The sequence below is a fragment of the Terrapene carolina genome, unplaced genomic scaffold (assembly GCF_002925995.2).
Source record: "Terrapene carolina triunguis isolate 2854851 unplaced genomic scaffold, T_m_triunguis-2.0 Scaffold22, whole genome shotgun sequence".
In the NCBI taxonomy this organism is placed as follows: Eukaryota; Metazoa; Chordata; order Testudines; family Emydidae; genus Terrapene; species Terrapene triunguis.
Window position 1 is genome coordinate 6,292,407 of NW_020664373.1, and position 21,410 is coordinate 6,313,816.

The following is a 21,410-nucleotide window of genomic DNA, read 5'->3' on the forward strand; positions in this document are numbered from 1 at the left end:
TACCATAGAGGACAACACATCTCTCTCCTGGAATGACATAATGTACTTTATCTTCCCTACACATTTTCAAATGGTTACTCTCATGCTTGCCTTACATTTACAGATATTGTATTGTTATGTTCTTTAACTATGCCACAATCCATAATTAACATTTTAACAGGGAAAATTATATATTCTGGACTGTATTATACATGGTGACTGTTTTCGTGTCAATAGATGTGTGAATGTTCTCACCAATTTGTAACATTTATACTAGGTTTAGCATTTTCTCATGGCAACTATGCATCCTTTGTTACTACAAGCCAGGTAGCTGCAAAGAATCCTGCGAGTTGAACTTGATACTGATAACTGTGTAATAGTCTAAATTAAAAATAATCAGTTAAAGTTCCAGAGTGCCAACCCAAAATAATTTACCTTGGAATGACTAAAGAGGCCTCAGTAGATACCACAATCTGCTGGGTAACACATATATCATACCAACAGCTCCAATTTGAGTCTCAGGAAAGATCAACTCTTTAATTCCCTACAGCCAGTTTAGGACAAAAAATAACCTGTTCCAATTTTCAATTCCTTTTACAGTCTTGGCTGTCTATGGAAACTTCCAGTTCTGAAATTCTGCGGCCTCTAACCAGAACTCTGAATACTTTCAAGTTCTTGGTAGTCAAATAAAAGGTTATGCAGCTGATGATTCAACTGACTTGTCCACTTTCAAGTTCTCCTTTTCTAATTAGGCTTTGTGTCTTTCATTCTCAAGTGAGATGGACAATGCATTCTAGTTTAGTTTTGCTTGAGTTACACAAACAGATAGGGAGATTAAAACTGCAAGGCATTTGAGGCTAACATACTGGGATCCATTTAAAATTACATCACAAACATAATAACCAGGGCTGTCAATTAATTGCAGTTAACGCATGTGATTAACTCAAAAAAATTAATCAATTAATTGCAGTTTTAATCACACTGTTAACAATAGAATACCAATTTAAATTTGTTAAATATTTTGGATGTTTTTCTAAATTTTCATATATATTGTATTCAGTGTTGTAATTGAAATCAAAGTGTATATTATTTTTATTATAAATATTTGCATACGAGTACTGTAATGCAATCTTTGTCGTGAAAGTGTAATTTACAAATCTAGATTTTTTATTACATAACTGCACTCAAAACAAAACAATGTAAATCTTCAGAGTCTACAAGACCACTCAGATCTACTTCTTGTTCAGCCAATTGCTAAGAGAAACAAGTTTGTTTATAATTACAAGAGATAATCATAGAATCATAGAATATCAGAGTTGGAAGGGACCTCAGGAGGTCATCTAGTCCAACCCCCTGCTCAAAGCAGGACCAATCCCCAACTAAAACATCCCAGCCAGGGCTTTGTCAAGCCTGACCTTAAAAACCTCTAAGGAAGGAGATTCCACCACCCATAGGTAACCCATGCCAGTGCTTCACCACCCTCCTAGTGAAAAAGTTTTTCCTAATATACAACCTAAACCTCCCCCACTGCAACTTGAGACCATTACTCCTTGTTCTGTCATCTGGTACCACTGAGAACAGTCTAGATCTATCCTCTTTGGAACCCCCTTTCAGGTAGTTGAAAGCAGCTATCAAATCCCCCCTCATTCTTCTCTTCTGCAGACTAAACAATCCCAGTTCCCTCAGCCTCTCCACCATTCTAGAGGACATGCTTCCATGCTGATGATGCTTATTTAAAAAAAAAAATAGCATTATTAAATTTGTGACTGAACTCCTTGAGGGAGAACTCTGTCCCCTGCTCTGTTTTACCCGCATTCTGCCATATATTTCATGTTATAGCAGTCTCGGATGATGACCCAGCCCATGTTGTTCATTTTAAGAACACTTTCACTGCAGATTTGACAAAATGCAAAGAAGATAACAATGTGAGATTTCTAAAAATAGCTACAGCACTCGACCCAAGCTTTAAGATTTGGAAGTGCCTTCCAAAATCTGAGAGGGACGAGGTGTGGGCATGCTTTCAGAAGTCTTAAAAGAGCTACACTGCGATGCGGAAACTACAGAACCTGAACCACCAAAAAAGAAAATCAACCTTCTGCTGATGGCATCTGACTCAGATAATGAAAATGAACATGAGTCGGTCCGCCCTGCTTTGGATTGTTATTGAGCAGAACCCGTCATCAGCATGCACGCATGTCCTCGGCAATGGCGGTTGAAGCATGAAGGGACATATGAATCTTTAGCACATCTGCCATGTAAATATCTTGCAACACCAGCTACAACAGTGCCATGCGAACGCCTGTTCTCACTTTCAGGTGACATTGTAAACAAGAAGCAGGCAAATGTAAACAACTTGTTTGTCTGAGCGATTGGCTGAACAAATAGGACTTAGTGGACTTGCAGGCTCTAAAATTTTACATTGTTTTATTTTTAATGCAGTTTTTTTTGTACATAATTCTACATTTGTAAGTTCAACTTTCATGATAACGAGATTGTATTATGGTACTTGAATTAGGTGAATTGAAAAATACTATTTCTTTTGTTTTTTTATAGTGCAAATACTTGTAATCAAAAATAAATATAAAGTGAGCACTGTACACTTCGTATTCTGTGTTGTAATTGAAATCAATATATTTGAAAACATAGAAAACATCTAAAATATTTAAATAGATGGTATTCTATTATTGTTTAACAGTGCGATTAACCACGCAATTAATCACGATTATTTTTTAATCATTTGACAGCCCTAATAATAACCTTAATCTACTACAAAGGGTTATATTTTCTGTAACCTAAAGTAAACAATTCAGTTCTGCAATTTAGCAATGTTGAGTGAGTTACATTAGAACCAAGCTTCAAGAGGTCTGATATAGCTATAAAATATCTTTGAAAGAAACAAAATTACTGAGATCATTTGAGAAACTTGTTTTAGAATCCAGGTAATGTTTCATAAGAACGGCCATACTGGACCAATGGTCCATCTAGACCAGTATCCTGTCTTCCAACAGATACTTCACAGGGAGTGAACAGAACAGGGTAATTTATAGAGTGATCCATCCCTGGTCATCCAGTCCCAACTTCTAGCAGTCAGAGGTTTTGGGACACCCAGAGCATGGGATTGCATCCCTGACCATCTTGGATAATAGCAATTGATGGCCATATCCTCCATGAACTTATCTAATTCTTTTTTGAACCCCCTTATACTTTTGGCCTTCACATTTAACATTCCCTAGCAATGAGTTCCACAGGTTAACTGTGCATTCTGTGAAGAAGTATTTCCTTACGTTTGTTGTAAACCTGCTGCCTGTTAATTTCCTTGGTTAACCCCTGGTTCATGTGTTACGTGAAGGGGTAACTAATACTTCCTTTTTCACTTTCAACATTCATGATTTTACAGACTATCATAACGCCCCCCACCCCCCAATCATCTCTTTTCCAAGCTGAACAATCCCAGTCTTTTTAATCTCTCCTCATATGGAAGCTGTTCCATACCCTTTAATCATTTTTATTGCCTTTCTCTGTACTTTTTCCAATTCAAATATATCTTTTTGGATATGAGGTGACCAGAACTGTATTCAGTATTCAAGGTGTTACTGTACCATGGATTTATATAGTGCATTGTGATATATTCCTTTCCTAATGGTTCCTAACATTCTGTTATCTTTTTTTAGTGCTGTTGCTTATTGAGCAGATGTTTTCAGAGAACTATCCACGATGACTCCAAGATCTCTTTCTTCAGTGGTAACAGCTAATTTATACCCCATCATTTTGTATGCATAGATAGGATTATTTTTTCCATTGTGCATTACTTTTCATTTATCAATATTGAATTCCATCTGCCATTTTGTTGCCCACTCACCCAGCTTATAAGATCTCTTTGTAACTCTTTGCAGTCAGCTTTGGACTTATCTTGAGTAATTTTGTATCATCTGCAAAGTTTTCCACCTCGCTGTTTACTCCTTTTTCTAGATCATTTATGACTATGTTGATTAGCATTGGTCCAAGTACAGATCCTTTGGGGAACCCTCTATTTACCTCTCTCCACTGTGAAAACTGATCATTTATTATGACCCTTTGTTACCGGTCTTTTAACCAGTTACAGATCCATAAGAGGACCTTCCCTCTTATCTCATGACTGCCTACTTTGCTTAAGAACCCTTTGTGAGGGACCTTGTCAAAGATTTTCTGAAAGTCCATATATGCTATATTCAGTGGATCACCCTTGTCCACACATTATTGACACCCTCGAAGAAATCTAATTGACTGGTAAGGCATGATTTCCCTTTACAAAAGCCATGTTGACTCCTCCCCAACTTATTGTGTTCATCTATGTATCTGATAATTGTATTCTTCACTATAGCTTTAAACCAATTTGCATGGTGATGAAGTTAGGCCTACTGGCCTGTAATTGCCTCTAGGATCACCTCTAGAGCCTTTTTTCAAAATCGGCATCAAATTAGCTATCTACCAGTCATCTGGTATAGAGGCTGATTCAAATGATAGATTACATACCACAGTTAGTAGTTCTGCAGTTTCATATTTGAGTTCCTTGAGAACTCTTGGGTGAATACCATCTGGTCCTGGTGACTTATTACTGTTTAATTTATCAATTTGTTCAAAAGGCAATATGTTGTATACAGTTATATCACCTGAAAATGCATTTACTGTATATTACACATTCATATGTTCTGTTTTGTTCTGTGAATATAGCAAGATTCTAGAATGAGGGTCTATAGATTTTGTCATTTTGTTTTCTGAAATGTAATTAAGTCAGGTGCATTTCTATATCCCCAGTTTTGACCACTGTCATCTGATTGTGTGGATGTGTACCAGTTTTAGGTCAATTTTTTTATAGACAGTCACATGAATGTTTACAAATTGTTTTTAAAAACAGAAAAGTGCAATATTGTTGATTACACAGACACCGAGCATTAGCTTTTCCTTCTGTATATGTCTATATATGTCAATATCTAGGATAGTCAATTGGCACATTTTAAGGTTTACTGAATAAACAAATCCTATGTTGCAGTAAATTGCAGTGATTTACATCCTGCAGAAACAGAACATCTTACGTAACACATATGCAATAAAAGCAAACAGATGTTTGCAGTCTAACCACTGCACTAATGGAGGAGGTATGGCACTGTATCAAAGGCAAAACACAACATATTCAGAATTGCCGACTAGAGTTTTAAGTGCAGCTGCATAATTTTGAATAAACAACCAATAAGATATCCCAAACCACTTTGTGGCATATTTCCATTCTTAAAGGTAAGAATTTATAATTAATTGCTAATACTTAAAGTGCTCAGATAAAATAGGGTTTGAATTTCAAACAGACTAAAGAGATAAAAAATGTACAGTGAAAATAATGACAAGTTACAGAATTCACATATTAGGAGCACAATCAGTGTTTAATACATAGGGATATGACACAAGTACAAAAAAATATACCCCTCAGGGTCCTGACTTGGGGTTTCAAATGGCACCTCAAAGATTAGGCAGTTACCACACAGAACTGCAGGAAGACCAGCAGCACTGAGAACACACATCAGTGGAAGCTCATTGTGAACAAGTCAAGACCCTTTGAAAATGATGGTGCATATATCCATTGTATTACAAAATGAGACTGTTCTCAACCTGTAGGAATGACTGGAAATTTGCACTACAATATCCACAAATGTCGTTTCATTATTCCTGAAAGTAACCTCAGCTGGTTTTAAATGAAGCTGAAATTAATCAAACACTTCCTGCAAATAAAATTAATCACATCTAACAAGAGAAACTGCACACTTCCATTCTGCCTTCACCCTAACTCTTTATATTAAGGGCTATCACAATTACTACCAATGGGTAAGAGTCCAGGAATAAGACTTAAAACCAAAGAAAATGTTTCAGTTTGTAAGGTGAAAATGCTGAGTTTTGTATTAAAAAGTCCTATTGGCTAAAACTGATTTCAAAAGTAATCTATTTCCCTAGCTCTGATATACTGTACGAAGAGCATAAAAGTCTGAGGACAAATATCTTGATTTTGTTGATTGAGGCCAAAATTTAGCAAAATGTTTAAGAACATGCACTTTAAGCTTGTGCATAAGTCCCATTGACTTCAGTATTGTTGACAGAGAAGTTTCTTGGAAATATACTTTTTTTGTCTTTCAGTGTTTTGCTGAATCAGGAATTTATCATGAAAATGACCAACCCGCCCTACAAAATACAGTATTACCAACAACCTCTGCATTAACACAGCCTTGTATTCTCTCAATCACTGGTCACAGCACCAAAAATTAGATTTAGTGTTGACTAGTTTAGCAAAAAATAAAACACAACAGGAAATATTGTTCTAAAAGAAACCAGGCAGATTCAGCCTGTTAAGGGCCTCAGCACCTATAAAGCTAGTTGCCTGAAATGGGAGTTATGGGTGCTCAGCGCCTTTCAGGATCAGGCCCAAAGTTGTAAGCATTCCAAAACTAAAATTCTGACATGTGCTACTGAAATATAGCCTGGAATAAATACAGAAACAAATAAATCAATAGGACAAGCCTACCTAAAGCAGACTAGGAGACAGATAACACAAGACAGACGTGCTGAGCTAATTTGCTATCCATAGTCCATTGGCAGAGACCTTCCTAGTCTTCATTTTTAACCCAGTGGTTTCTGAACTTTCCAAGCCAGACAAATAGCACAGAACGGCTGATAGAATGATGTGACACATCTTTATATGATACGGGCTCTGTGTTTGTGCCTGCAAGGACCATTGATTTTTAACCTTTTTAAATTTAAGTACTGGGTTGTTTTTTTTCTGACCTGATCAAGCAAGTTAAAGTTGCAATCAATAAATATAAAACTTGAGCAGACTTCATGGAAGTATTTTAAACTGAGATTAATTTTTTTAATCATCTAAGCAGAATTGACCAATGATTTATCATCTGATAATTTTTTCTTGATCAGGGAAAAGAAAGGCTATTCCCCAGCTTGAGACTGTCCTTCATTTGCATGACTCTTAAAACACATGCACTCAGGGCAGCTGGCACTGTAAAAGCAACATAGGGCTTCCAATAGGGAACACAATGTTTCAATCTTAGGTTGCAGCCCAGTGTGTTCTTCATAACTACTTCCACACAGCCATGTGGGGCTTTATGATTTTAGAACAGCAGTTGCACTAGGAAATATACAGATTTTGAGTTGCATTTTAAATTTCCTAAATAGAGTAGCAAGGACAGCAGAAGTAAAAAACCAAAACAGATGCCCTTTCAGAAAATATATTCTGTATATTTAATCTTGAGGCAGCTGCTGTCTTCTCTTCAGCTAAACTAATATGCCCTGCCTACACTTCTTCATTACCATTAATCCTAACAATGATTCAATACAGGATCTGCAGAAGGTTGTTATAAATGTTGTCCCACTTGACCCCACCCTTTTTGACACCTGTCTCTCTTCAAGCTATTCCTAGAGATGTTGCTTGCAACTCGGCAATTGCTGAGTGTTCTTTTCAATTAGGCATATGCTTCAGGGGGAAAAAGGAATTTACTTAGGTCACTTAAGGGCAGTGAAATCACACATGCCATATAAAATGCTTACATTAGAAAATGATAGCGTAACAGAATGGTAAAACCTTTAACAAAACCCTACAGGGAGCACACAATTAGTACAGCCTGCTCATCTATTATTGCTAGCTCTCTAATTACATTTTGAAAGCCTTGAGTTCTCATTGAAAAAGCATTAAGGTATCAAAATGGAAATGTGATGTGCACAGCCTCTGCTTGCTAATGTATAGAAGCTCTCAATTCCAATTACATGAAAAATTTAAAAAGTAAAAATAAGTAAACAAAGCGGTGGCTCTGAAAAACCTGTTTAATCAAGAAAAAGAGTTGTTGTAGGGTGAACTGTCAACTCTAGTTTATTTACCTTGGAAACTTTTAAAAATATCCTTAAATACTATTGTTAATGGATTAAAGAGAAATATTAGTTTCCATATTCAACTTTTCTTTTAAAATAAAAGTGTCATGATAACTACATCCAACAGCCTCAGCTCTAAAGTTAACCCTTTATTTGCTAAAACCACAAATGGATAAGAACCCTCCTGAATTTAATGCACCAGCAATGTTTCACTCAGAACCAAGCAAAATCATTTTTGTCTAAGTAATCAAAGCCTTTGTCAGAGAGTAATAACTTCACAATTCTGAAACGTGAACAAAAATTTCCAACTCAGTTCTCTCTGTGTTAAAACTTGGACTGTCAAATCAGAATTGTTCTGTTTCACTTCAGCCCTGTCTCATGTTTAGACAGCTAAAGATGGTGCTATAAGTACATACATACACACAGAAAGCCTGTTGGGGCACAACACCTTTGCTTAGATTCAATATGTGCATCTGCAAAGCTGACATTTCTTTAAACTGAACATCATCAATGTACTTCATTATTTTCCTTGGAGCTAAACAATTGAAATTGACACATATCCAAAGACAGGGAGAAACCTTGCAGAACTTAATTACATTATTTAACCTGGAATTAAACTTTAAAACAAAAGTATAGCTTTTTCTACACCAACCATTTAAAGTGGAAGCTTTTCCTCAGTGTTTCAAGGCGTATTAAAATGGAAATGTTCTACTACTGGGGCAAAACTCATTAAAAAAAAAACATATTTACTGATGAAAAGTATCAAGGAGAAAGGCTATAAAGTTTATGCAGCTCAAGGTAATAGCTTCCCAAAAGACCCTCACCCAGTACTGCCAGCTGTTCCACCCATAAAATGACAGAAATATTGCCTCATGAGCCAAATCCCATAAATATGGTGGGTTTGTGGGATGATTCCCCTCCTCCTCATTTTGTGCATTATGGACCAAAAAAATTGCTGGAACCAGTTTTAGCTAAATATACAAGTAGAGTTCCTTACATACAGCTCATTGGCAGTGAAAGCATTATTTAACCACTTTGCACAGGGCGGTGTTCCCAGTTTCCAAGATTACTTTACTTGCATATCGTCACAGAGAGAATGTTTCTGTCTAACCATGTGTGAAGAAATATGCCCATTTTACAGATAAGGAACTCAGGCACAGAAGCTTAAGAGGGAAGAGTGATCTAGTGCAGGGGTTCTCAACCTTTTCTGAACCACATCCCACCCTAGCTTTTTTGCGGCGGGGAGGGGAGGTATTTCTTTGTTTTTAAACTTGGAACCCTTGTGTCATTTACTCAAATGTAGCCCGGCTTCCCCCCCCCCCCCCCGCCCGTCATGACTGAGGGGTGGTTGGGCCAAATTTGAGTGGTGTTGTGACGTGCTTTTCTCCCTAGAAAATTTGACAGGCGCCTCCTTCCTCCCCCTGCCCCCCCCACCCCCCACAATTGAGAAACACTGATCTAGTGGATAGGGCATTGGATTGAGATGCAGGAGACTTGGGTTCATTTCCCAGCTCATCCTCAGACATTCTTTGTGACTTTAGGTAAATCAGTTAATCTAGGGACTGTTTGATCTGTGTCTATATAACAGCGCCTAGTACAATGGGGTCCTGGTCCATGGCTGAGGCTCCTAGGTGCTACAATAATATAAATAAAATACCCTGTGCCTCAGTTCCCATCTGTAAAATGGCAATAAAACATCCCTACCTCCCAGGGTGTTGTAAAGATAAATTCTGTTAATGATTATGAGGTATTTGGATCAGTACCATTAAGTATCTAGACAGAATAGAATCCCATAGATTAAGAATGTGGGTTTCTCTTGGCAGGTGTTTTTCCTGTTCTATAAAGCTTGTGTTTTATTTACAAACACCCCTGATAAAAATCTCTTATCTTGTATCCCTACCTGAGGCACAGAGTTTCTTGAGGTACCATAAACGGAAGCCAGCAAAGATAGGGTGGGAGGTGAGGTGAGTGAAGTTCAGAAGCCGCAATCTTTGCTCCTGGTCCTCCATTCCCAGATTCCCTACTGCTGCTGAGTTCCATCAAAACCAATGATAGTTCAGAGGATAACATGGTATGTTCAGATGTTGTCCCATGTCTAAGAACTCACTATCTACTTTCCTTGCAAACGATCCTGTAAAAATGCTATACTGAAGATACTGCATTGCTGTTTTATGTATGTAACTCCCATCAATATATTCACTTTGAAGGTCAGGAGTTTAGAAACATCCTGTATATTTATGAATGAGAAACTAAATTAGCATAAGTGAAGTTTAACGTTGCCAATTCCTTATCACGAATGAATGTTTTAGCCAGGAAATATTACATTACAGGAGCTTGCAATATAACTGCTTACTGTTACGCATACATTAATAAATCTTGCAACATTTTGAAAGTTAACTGTTTTGTTTCTAGTGTAATCAATTTCTTAAAAATCTTCTACATTTTTAGAAATATTAATGTAATTTTTTTTTTGCTATTTTGGCCCTCAGGAAAGATACAGACATACCAATTAAATTCTTAATGCAGATTTTTTGTGATGAGATTATCAGTCAAAGCTTAGTGCAATGCAACCATATGACAGTGAACCACCAGAATGAGAGAAATGAAATCACCCTAAAAACAAAGTCTGCACCTGTTTCTGTAAAGTTTTCTGCACACAGTATTCTTCTGTGGAAGGTACCTCTCAGAGGGATCAATTAAACCAAACTTTCATTCGTAAGTTTTGTATCATCAGTGCAATAGAATTTGAAGGAAGTTCTACAACTAGCTGCCTTTTAACATTGACTGTCCTGAAGTACTGTACAACACTATGCAATTAGAAGGCTATTGAAACATATTCTCTCAGATTTCCACTTCTAATTCTTTGAGATATTCTTCAAAGAACTCTTTTGCTCTCTGGATTCAAATCAGAGTCTATTGTAAAGGTTATCAGAATCTGTAAATGTTCCCTAAGCAACCCACATTTTTGTTTTGTACCTTGACAACTTTTATTTTAGGAGAACAAGTTTTGTTTACAAGTTTTGCAAGACTGAACCAGGCTTATTTTTAATTAAGTTGTGCTTATTATTGCAGGTATACCCATATTCCACGTACAGCGAGCAAGGACATTTCAGCTGTGCTGACTGAGCTCCAGTCATACCAGTCCAACTGAAGTATACTAGAAACTACGGAATGAAGCGATATTTCGCTTTTAAAAAAATGCCCTAAACCTTAAAAATAAGGACTTTTAGTGTGTGCAAATTAGAAATTTTGCATTCTGCAGTTTGCAGGGATTCAGACAGTTAATCAAAGCGTCCTAGCTTTATTTCCACAGTCTTAGCTTGCATCTGTGTTCCATCCAAGATAAGAAACTTTGATAATCTCTTTGGTAAAGAAAGGTGTATCCAAATTAGAAACACATGGAAAGTCAGATAAACTAAAATAATTACCCCACACAGATGTTGCTGTGCACAAAAGGCATAAATTGTCTAGAAGTATTTCTAAAATGTGCAAGCCGTTTTAGGAATGAACTAGATACAAGATTTAATAATAGCAATCTGATTTCCTCCTCATTCTAACAAGGCCACTTCTACAATGCAAGTGACTTACCTGCTTCTCCATTTTTATACTGTCGGTTATTGTTCTTGTCCTGAAATTCTGTTTGTTTGTTTTTTTAAGTTGATAGTTCCTCCAAGTAGGGTGCTTTGTTGCCCGGCTTGTGCTGTTTTTCCTCAAGATCAGCTGAACTGTAGTAGTCAGTTTGATTCAGGAAGCTGTGCTCTGTCCAGCCTACTGATCACTCCCACTCTCCTGGGTGTGTGCTTACTTGTCTCTCTCAGTCAGGCTAAAAACCAGCCAAGCTCACTTCAGTATAACATGTTTCCTTAGATAGGTAAACAAGCATTGCACTCTGGGTGTAAGAAGCTAATTGGGAATAGGTGTAAGTTAGTTAACTCCACAAATACCAAATGGTTTGAATGCATGTAGTTTGCTAGCAAGCACTGTAAAGACACTGCAAAAGGAATATGATACCAGTTTAATTTAGAGCATAGTTTACCATCTATTCAAATATTCATTTTATTAAAACTAAGATATTATGCATTTTTACAGTACATTAAACAGTTTTTAAAACAGTGTCACTACACTCTCATCATCCTATACTTTAATATTGATGAGAGAAGCAAAGTACAAAAGATGACACTGGTACATGTATCTGTGTATAAACACACAGAGAATCTGAGGGCTGGTCTACACTGTTCGGCGGCTGGGGATCGAAGTTCCGAGTTTGATTTATCGCGTCTGGTCTGGACGCGATAAATCGAACCAGGAAGTGATCCCCGTCGACTGAGGTACTCCAGCTCAACGAGAGGAGTACCGCGGAGTCGACGGGGAGCCTGCCTGCCGCGTGTGGACCGCGTCTGAACCGCGGTAAGTTCGAACTAAGGTATGTCGAATTCAGCTACGTTATTCACGTAGCTGAATTTGCGTACCTTACTTCGACTTGGGGGGTAAGTGTAGACCAAGCCTGAGAGTTTTAAAAAACTAGCAGTGCTAAGACTGTTTATTACAAGATTAAAGTAAACTGAACTTTATGTGCAAGAAGTAAAGGCTATAAATTATTAAAACTATAAAATAGAACAGAAAACACTGGGATAAAAAAAACTTGTCATATCCCTTCTCCAATTCCTTTGTTTGTATTTTGGGTATTTTTAGAGTTTAAGCTCTTTGGGACAGGGATCTCTTTAATATCTATCATACTGTCACTATCTTACCTTGGGACGCTTTACAGAAATAGCTAGACACACAAGGTATCCCCTTAGGGCACACATGTTTCTAAGACAGTGGATATTTATGTGAGGAATTGTGGAACTAATACATCTGAATTTTTCATGTATCTTTAACTCCCCTCAACTGCACTCTGCCTACTAATCCATTTCTTCATGGACTGCTCTTAACATTTCAAAACCAGAGCAGCTTCAACAGTCAGGTAATTCATTAAAAATACCACAAGTTGAACACATTCTCAGCTGACTCCAGTCAGATCAAGACTCACCTCTTTGCCAAAGCCTTCCCTTAACAATAGAGACCATTCCCAGCATAATATGGGGGATATCAAGAGATGAGAGGAAGTAGAAAGAAACAAAAAGAGAAAAAGAAAGAAGTAGATAAAAACTGGAAATGGGGAGATATAGTGGGGAGAGATACTGAATATTAAATACAGATATATACAGCCCTAAGAGGTGGGGACCCCAACTTTTCATTCTTTCATGCCAAACATATACAGCCGCATGGCTCAGGACAGGCAATATTCAGTCCTGAACCAGCAACAGGTATAAGGTCTGGTAACAGGTGAGTTAGAAGAGTTAGAAACATCAGAATACTATCAGAAGGCTAAGAATCCTCTCTTTCCAAAACAGCAAGACTTTTTGTTTAGCTCCAAGAAACTGTGATATATGGGACGTTTAGAGCCATAGATTATTATGTCTTGTTTAGAAAAGCTATGTTTGGTAATTTTGAATTGTTTCAATACTTCATTAGTTAGAATATTCCTCTTCTTCTGCATCATGAGCATTTGGCCTTATGATACTGAAGGAGCCTGGCTTTACAGGTGGAGAAATATGAAAATTAATACCAATAAAAATTGTAAAACACTCCATAAATACATTTAAAATAATCTCTACCTGTAAAATATTTGGCATATACCAAATACCTGACCATGGATGTGGTATAATGGTCTTCATGGGATTCATTTAGGATCATTTAAATAATTCACTTGTGGCTTCACAACTTTGTGGGTAAGTTGGCCACGCCAAACTCATGCTATTCTGATGAAATCTATTTGTACTGCACCACACTACTTGTATTCTCTCCCTATAAGTAAAACATGTGACAAATCTCCAATTAAAAATCTATTTTTATATTAAGCAAGTCATATTTGCACCTGTACTCAAATCAGTTGGATTCTCCAGTTGATAATAAAACAGATAATAAACACTTGAGATGGCTGATCCGGTATGGTGGCAGCCATTTCAAGTATGGCCTGACACTCAGTCCTGATACTAGTGCCCTTCTTCCAGCAAATCCACAGCCCCAGAAGCAAGTCACACATCAAAAACTACTCCTTCCCACTGCTCACCTCGGTTCACACGTGGGTCCTTCCACCCATACCTATTACTTCTCTCTACATCCCTCCCTCCACCACATCCCCAGAACCTATTCTCCCACTGCCTCCCCCAGCTCAGCCCTCTGTTCACCTCCATCCATGAGCCAAAGACTCTAAAGGTAATCAATATCTGGATTTGAATCCATCAGGAATACTCACTATTTATCTGTAGAATCCCAAAATTATGGGTTTGTCATATCCCTAATACGTGGCACAGTGATCACACTTCAAAAGTTTCTTCAATTTTCAAATATGGTACTGGTTTGGGAGATAGAGAGTAGCAGTGGAACTAGCAATCTCTCAAATCATAAAAATATATTCACTACACTTTCACTGTGTACCTACACCAAGGAGTTAAAATAATCCATACTAGTAATGTATTACATGTAGTCAGATTATTTTTAAATGGCTGCTGTAATGTACGGTATGGCCTTTTCAAAATATAATCTTGAGCAGTAGTCTAATTTTGGGGGTTGAAAAGTCATGCAGACTGATTGCTTTCATTTACTTTCCTGTCATTCCTGTACTGTCTGCAAGTGATGATAGGATGATATTAATTACTGGAATCAACCTCATATATTAATAAGTTGCAAGACATCTTTTGAGTATGCATATGTATGTGCCTATTCCATATGAAATTCTTCCATTTGGGGCCTGTAAAATATTTCTTTTTAAAATTTGGGAAATGGATGGGTTGATATGAAAAGGATCAGGAATTAATGCAAGTAATGGCAAGAGTGGGGTTTCCAGCATACTCTGGGTAGCTTTCAACACAAAAGCTTACAATTTAACTACACTGTGCCATGCTCCTTTGGAGTGTTGGTACCCTGTTTTCCATACTCAGCGTTCACTAGAAGCTCAGCTGAGATTATTGTATTCTCCACCTTTTATCTGGCATCTGTTTGTAATTACAATGAGCTTTGTTTACTGTGGATAACGACAGTCTCTAAGGAGGACCTCAAAGGTCAGTGACTAATCAAGTGAACCACTCTGCCTCTTCATGACTGCCAATTGTTCTCCTAAGTAGCTGCGTTCTCTACAGTGCAGGCGACTATTCATGACAACTATTCTCTCCTCTTAAATGAGTGACTTGCTTTCATTTTCCCTTCATAACATGCACCAGCGTTTCATTGGTTACATAGTGATGGAATCAGTACCAGTGCTCAGAAACAGAAATCCAGTAAAAATTGCATTTTCCTATGTTGCCTGGTGAATTTGTAGAGATCATAAAGGGGAAAGGCCTTGCACAAAGAGGCTAAATAACCAATGCCCATCATAATAGAAATCACAGCCCGCCTTCACTATTCAAGTAACTAGCTTAAGAATTCCTCTCACTATAAAAATCTAAAGTAGGAATTCAATCTGTTGTGACTGAACTCTGCATTTGATTGACCACAAGTATCTGTATAGGCACAATAAGCTATCAGGTTAAAATAATGTTTCTTGCAACCTCCAATCTTCTCTAATCCATAACTTTCTGAAAATTTCCCTCTTTAGGTTGAAACTGTCCATGCTTGAACACCATAATAAACTGGCTACATTTATTGAAACCATTGAGTTTAAACCAGGGGAGATGTGCAACATTTGGCTGCACAACACTATGACGCTACAGTTTTAAGAGTTAAGCTGCTCTTGCACTCTTGAGATCTTGACTCCGTGAAGTCAACTGCAAAACTCCCATTGAATTCACTGAAGACAGGATTTCACCCTCCATCTTGGTCATGACATCTCTTAATCACCAGTCTATCACCAGAACAGTTTCTGTGGGACTGCTCCTTTCTGACAGGCCAACAATTCAATAGTTCATGTCCTTTTTCTCCATAACATCACCAAGAACTGAAGACAGATAAATCACACGCTTTCATGAATGGCAACAATATGTATTTCCTCAAATAACATTGACAGATTCAATCCAAATGAGATAACAAAAATGTATTAAAAAAAACAGAAAACCACACATAAAACTCAAGAGATTGTCTAAATGAGTCCTAAAAAATGTCTGATACTAACTGAACTCATAGAAACATTGTTTACAAAAGAAGAGTCTAAAAGGCTAACACATATTACAGTCTCTATTTGACAAATGAGCTTGTGTCTCCTAAAGCTGCACTGTGAAGTTATACATCTCTCCCTCTCTATAGAAAAGAATGTCGGACTGGTCCAGGCCAGACAGAGAACCTTAAACTACACCTCTACCCCGATGTAACGCTGTCCTCGGGAGCCAAAAAATCTTACCGCATTATAGGTGAAACCGCGTTATAACAAACTTGCTTTGATCCACCGGAGTGTGCAGCCCCGTCCCCCCGAGCACTGCTTTACCGCGTTATATCCAAATTCGTGTTATATCGGGTCGCGTTATATCAGGGTAGAGGTGTACTTTCATTAATTATATGTATGTTCTTAATATTCCCATGTCATGGAAGTGATTGTTTCTAAAATAGACCAATTAACCGTACATACTTATAATGGAGAACTAGCACTCTCAGGGTAAGGCATTATAATTCTATTAATACAGATAAATCAAGTATGTAAAACACACAACTATGAGTATTTTGATGTGGAGTTTTTTCTCCCATTTTATTCTTTTCCCCCCCAACAAATGCACAAAATAAAATTAATGCAAAAAATTATATTAAAGAAACATTCAAGCTGCAAATGAAAAGAAGCTAGGAAGAAGTCAGGAAATGAAAAGGTTAAGGGTTTCATGTTGAACATACTATATGCAGTATTTTAAAGTATTGGGTCAATTGCTAAGCACGTAACTTATCTGTAGCGCACAAGCTGTATGCAGGGGTGAAAGTAACTTAAAGGACTTTCCGGTACGCCGGAGTCCTGAGCGGGGGTGTGGCCTCAACCGGAAGAGGTGTGGCATCAACTGGAAGAGGCGGGGCCTTGCAAGATTTAAAGGCCCTGTGGCTGTGGCTGGGAGCCCCAGGGCCATTAAATCACCCTGGAGCTACCAGCTGCAGAGGCGGCTGGGAGCCCCGGGGCTCAGGGGCGAATTGAAGGGCCCAGGGCTCCAGCCACCGTGGAGCTCTGGGCCCTTTAAATCACCGCCTGAGCCCGGCTGCCAGAGCTCCGGCGGCGCTTTAAAGGGCCCGGGGCTCCCCACAGCGGCTGGAGCCTGGGCCCTTTAAATCACTGCTGCGGAAGCCGGTCCAGTCCAGCACGGCGTACTGGCTCTTGCCGGTACACCGTACCAGACTGTACCGGCTTACTTTCACCTCTGGCTGTATCGATCAGTTCACTATAATAAAAAGTGAAGGTTGTATAGTATTTTCTGATTTTGGTGTTTAATTTTACAACCTTAACATATTGCTTTTAATAAAGCACTGCTTATAACATTCTACCATATTAATTAACCTTTACATAGGAACAAAGATGTCAATACATGCTGAAGTCCTATGGATATTAATTTACCCTCGGAAAAAGATCACAGTGGTTTCTTCTTCATCTCTCACAAAATGTTCAATTAAAACCTTTGTAATACAACAGACTTGTACCAAGTGTAAGGGCTACTTTAGGCCTCAAAAATATGTTGATACAAGACAAAAAATCATGGGTTTTTTCCATTAAATAAATTAAAAACTCAAAGTTGTGGCATCAGATGAAGCAATCAGTATGGGAGGCAGCAGAAAACTATTTGGTACGGAGGAGCTTAAATGTATTAGTAGGAGAAGTTAATGAAATAATGATAATATTATTAAGGAAAATTAGAGGGGGATTAAAATACTCTGGAAAATAAATAGCAAAAATATATATGTTCTCAGCATGGAAAATGCCTTCTGAGACCCATGAGAAGACTATTCAGAATATCTAGACCTAAGAGGTCTCATGGGAAGTACTTAGGGCTAGATTCAGAAAGAAAATTAGGTGCTTAGGTAATCACTGGGATTCAGAAAGCCTGAGTTTGGCACTTAGGGCTAGTCTACAGTGCTACTTTAATGTGGCTTGTGTAGTCGCGGCTCTAAAAAACCACCTCCACAAGGGGCGTAGCCACCAGCTCTGGGAGCGCAGCTACCAGCACTAGTGCACTGTTTACACTGGCGCTTTACTGCGCTCAGGGGAGTGTTTTTTCACACCCCTGAGTGAGCAGCGCTGTAATGTGCCAGTGTAGACAAGCCCTTAGGCGCCTTATACAAAGAATGGGGAGAGACAGGCACTTTACAATGGAAGCTACAAAAGCCAGCACCCGCTAGGTGGCTCCTCGTCTAAACTAGCTAATGGGGGATGCCTAGCCAAAGGGTGTGTGCTAAGCCCCACCCTTCTCTCAGAAATAGGCACCTAATCTGAGCTACAGGGAGGTGCCTCCCTCTGCTTGAGAGTCTCAGCTGCAAACCCTCTCTTGGTGTTAGGCACATATGCCATTTCTGCAAGAAGCCGTGGAGTGAGAAGGAACTTACAATTTTTAGCTCAGTAGTCAGAGCACTCACATGGGATGTGAGAGACCCCCAGTTCAATCCCCCCCCCCTGCCAAGGGAGGGGAGGGGAATTTAAATAAGGGGTCTCCCATCTCAGCTGAATGCTCTAGCCACTGGGCTATTCAATCTCTCAATCTCTCCTGCTGATACTGTTCCACTTTGAATACATTATGAAACAATCATTGGAGCAGGGGCAACTGGACCCTGGGTCTCCCACCTCCTAGATGAGTGTTCTAATCACCAGGCTACAGAGTCATTGTGATGGTTGTGCACAAGAGCTGTCTTCCCCACCCCCACTGATTCTCTCATTATTTAATCACCATGCAACAGCTTCAGCATAGGACCAGAGATTTTAGGCTACAGGGTTTGGGGGCAGCTAAGCAGCATTTTTGTGAAAATGACAGTTAGGTGCCTAAGGCCTTTTGTGAATCCAGCTCTTACTTCTTAGCACCTTAGGAATCTAGATAGCAGAAAATTTCTCCAAGTGTTTATCAAAATCTGGGATCTCAACCACTAAGACAGGCTGTAATTTGAGTTAGTTTTACAGCCCTTTAGTCTTTCAAGATTTCCATAACTAGTGAGTAACTATGACCTTCCTTAAAAGCTTTACAAATATGTTAACACCAGGGCTATTTAGAATGTTCTGCCTTGATTTGATCAAATGGGGAGCTAGCTATCTGAATGTCAAACTAATTAAGATGGGACAAAGATCTTTGAGCTAGGTCGGAGAACAGAGGAAATTGTCATGTATGGAACAAAACATTATGGGTCAAATTATATTTGTCCCTGTGTGGGCAAACCGAGGGGTGAGTACCACAGCCCAGCACAATCCTGAAGGAGGTCAGCATCAATTGTCTGACTATACTAGAGAGCACATGGATGGGTGAGAGCTAATGGTCCAAAGCAGATGTGCCTGAGAATGATAATGGAAGGCCATGGTATGCTGAGCACTAGACAGCACTGGAGGGAAACTTGTTACACATTTTAACCTGCTCACCCACATCCCTCTGTGCTTCTGGAGGAAGCACTGCTCAGGCAATATGCTTCCTTCCCCTACTCACTGAACATCTCTGCCTTTTACAGACATAATTTAGCCCAAGCCTAATAAAAAGGAATAATGGATAAAAGATAGCCCCAAATTAAGGTTAAATTAAAAATAAAATTCAAGTATCTATACACAAAAACAAAGAACATGGGCAATGAATCTGAGGAATGTGGTCATGTATGTGAGAAAGTATACAGAATGATGCCTGACATACATAAAACATGATAGGATAAATTGACAGAAATGGAATTTCATTATTTATGGATAGACTCTATGGGCCTGGGGCGGGGTGATGACTCACTGGCACAGCACCTCCTGCTGGTTGTCTCGGGAATTAGCTCTTCCAGCCCAGAGCGCCCTCTGCAAGCCAGTGTCTCGCCTGCCTCTGCCCCCCATGTCCCTCCTGGACCCTGGTCCCCGTTTACATCAGGGTTCTGCCCCCAGCAGCAACCCACAGTCTCTGGGTCTCCCCTTCCAGGGGAACCCCCAACCCTCTATCCCCACCTTGCCTCTGTGGCTACTGCCAGTCATCATCTAGCCCCCGCTCCCTGGGGCAGACTGCAGTCTGTAAACCACTCATCATCAGCAAAGGGGGTTGGACCAGCTGCCTTTACCTATCTCTGGGCTGTCCCTCTGCAGCCCCAGTACCTTTTATGGGCCCTTAACTAGGCCTGCATCCTGGGCTTTTGCTAGGCTGGAGCTCCTCAGCTCCCTCTGCCCTTCCCCAGCACTGCTCCACCTCAGGTACTCTGCTCAGCTCCCAGGCAGCCAGGTCCTTCTCTCTCAAAAGGCTAAAGAGAGAGTATGTTTCAGCTTCTGGCCCACAGCCCTCTTATAAGGGCCAGCTGGGCCCTGATTGAGCTGGCCACAGCTGTGGCTGCTTTCCCAATCAGCCTACCTTTCCCCCTGCCACAGCCCTCTCCCAGGGCTGTTTTAAGCTCTTCAGGGCAGGAGAGGGGTGACCACCCCGCTACAGGGCCAATTCGGAACTTAGTTTTCATTCAGTCTATACTTAGGCAAAACTCTCAATGAGGTCAATAGAATGTTCAGTGAGTAAAGATCTCAGGATATGACCCTATTGGTTAAAAAAAATGAAAGGATCGCGGTGCATTTATATTTAAATTATTGGTACATGTACTGACATAGAATTGCCTTTCAGAAGGAAAACGCAACAGCAAATCTTTATGAATTAATGTAATGTAGGAAAAGCAAAGTGGATGGGTGACAAACTGCCACAAATCTGACTCAAAATACATAGGGGAGGGGGTGAAGAGATCATTCTAGAACACACAAATATGATGAATATATTTGCATAAAAATTGGATCTCTGTGGACTTCTTGAAATATTTGGAGAATTATTTCTTGTTCCAAAAAGTAGGACAACATACCAGAGCTACTGCAATTTTAGATTCAGCCTTGATACAACAAACAGTAAGTGGAAAGACTAATGCCATATGGAAAAAATATATATTTAAATATTATACTTAAGAGTGGAGAGGTAACAATTCTTGCATTCACATCACTGGAAAGGCCTCACTGAGGATAGCATGAAGCGCTTTGGGCATCTCAGTACAAACAGAAGTGATAAAGAGAGAAAGCAAAAAAGGGCAATAACAGTAAGAAAGTTGAAAGGTACCATAAAAGGAACAAGGTGAAAAGGAGACATTGCTTAAACAAACCAGAAAGTACATATGAACTCTCTATACCCTTTTTCTGTTTTAAAGGAAACCAGGTGAAAGAGGGGGAAGACTTATTCAAAGTTGACCAAGAATACATTCAAAGAAGTAATGGTCTTCACCTAAAGAAGAACAAGTTAAGATTAGATACCAGGAAAAACTTCCTAATAAGAGCTATTAATCAATGAAACAGCCTGCCAAGAGAAGCCACAGAGACATCATCAGAGGAAATACTTAGAGAGAGATTAGAT

The 21,410-nt window shown here is 39.1% G+C and overlaps 1 protein-coding gene across 1 annotated transcript in view; it reads right to left on the reverse strand.

The window, feature by feature from the left end:
* Positions 1–11,522, reverse strand: part of LOC112112642 (E3 ubiquitin-protein ligase Midline-1) — a 352,433-nt gene extending 340,911 nt beyond the window's left edge. Inside the window, exon 1 of the mRNA XM_026648411.1 lies at positions 11,464–11,522. The gene's annotated coding sequence lies outside the window, so the exon portion shown is untranslated. The remainder of the gene's footprint in view (positions 1–11,463) is intronic.
* Between the last annotated feature and the right edge of the window lie 9,888 nt (positions 11,523–21,410).